Source organism: Triticum aestivum, chromosome 1A (genome assembly GCF_018294505.1).
Source record: "Triticum aestivum cultivar Chinese Spring chromosome 1A, IWGSC CS RefSeq v2.1, whole genome shotgun sequence".
In the NCBI taxonomy this organism is placed as follows: Eukaryota; Viridiplantae; Streptophyta; class Magnoliopsida; order Poales; family Poaceae; genus Triticum; species Triticum aestivum.
Window position 1 is genome coordinate 184673914 of NC_057794.1, and position 599 is coordinate 184674512.

Here is a 599-nt window from a genome sequence, read left to right on the forward strand (position 1 = left end):
GTGGGTGGCAGGGTGCTAAGCATCTGTCCAACACACGCGACCACCATGACACGACCCTGGTCTGCCTGGCGCGCCTACATTTGAGAATGCAAACGAATCTTAATTCATTTCAAACGAATCTATATGTATTACCATGCCCGTGTTTTCCATGCAAACATTAGTCATTCGAAACGAGATACTATAAATTAATTAATGAGGAGTTATTTGAAAAAAAATCGAAATGATATCCACGCTATCCACGCTAACGTGGATTGGAGTGTGTGTCACATAATTAGTTATTTGAATTAGAGTGTGTGTCACATAGCGATCTCCAATTTTAACGTGGATTTAGCATTTCACTGTATCCACGCTTCTTTTTTAATACAAATTCATATGTATATGATGAACACCATGGGAGTGAGAAAACTTTTGGATGGATTCAAACATATGACCTACAAAATAGCATAACAAATCGAGTCAATGTCAACTTTTCGAAACCTAGTACGGCACGAATTCAAAATAATTACCCATATGCATGGTCCTTAGTTCAAATCTTACAATGTACACCGAATTGAAACATCGATATTAAGTCTCATACTATCTACATGTGAATGTTGTTT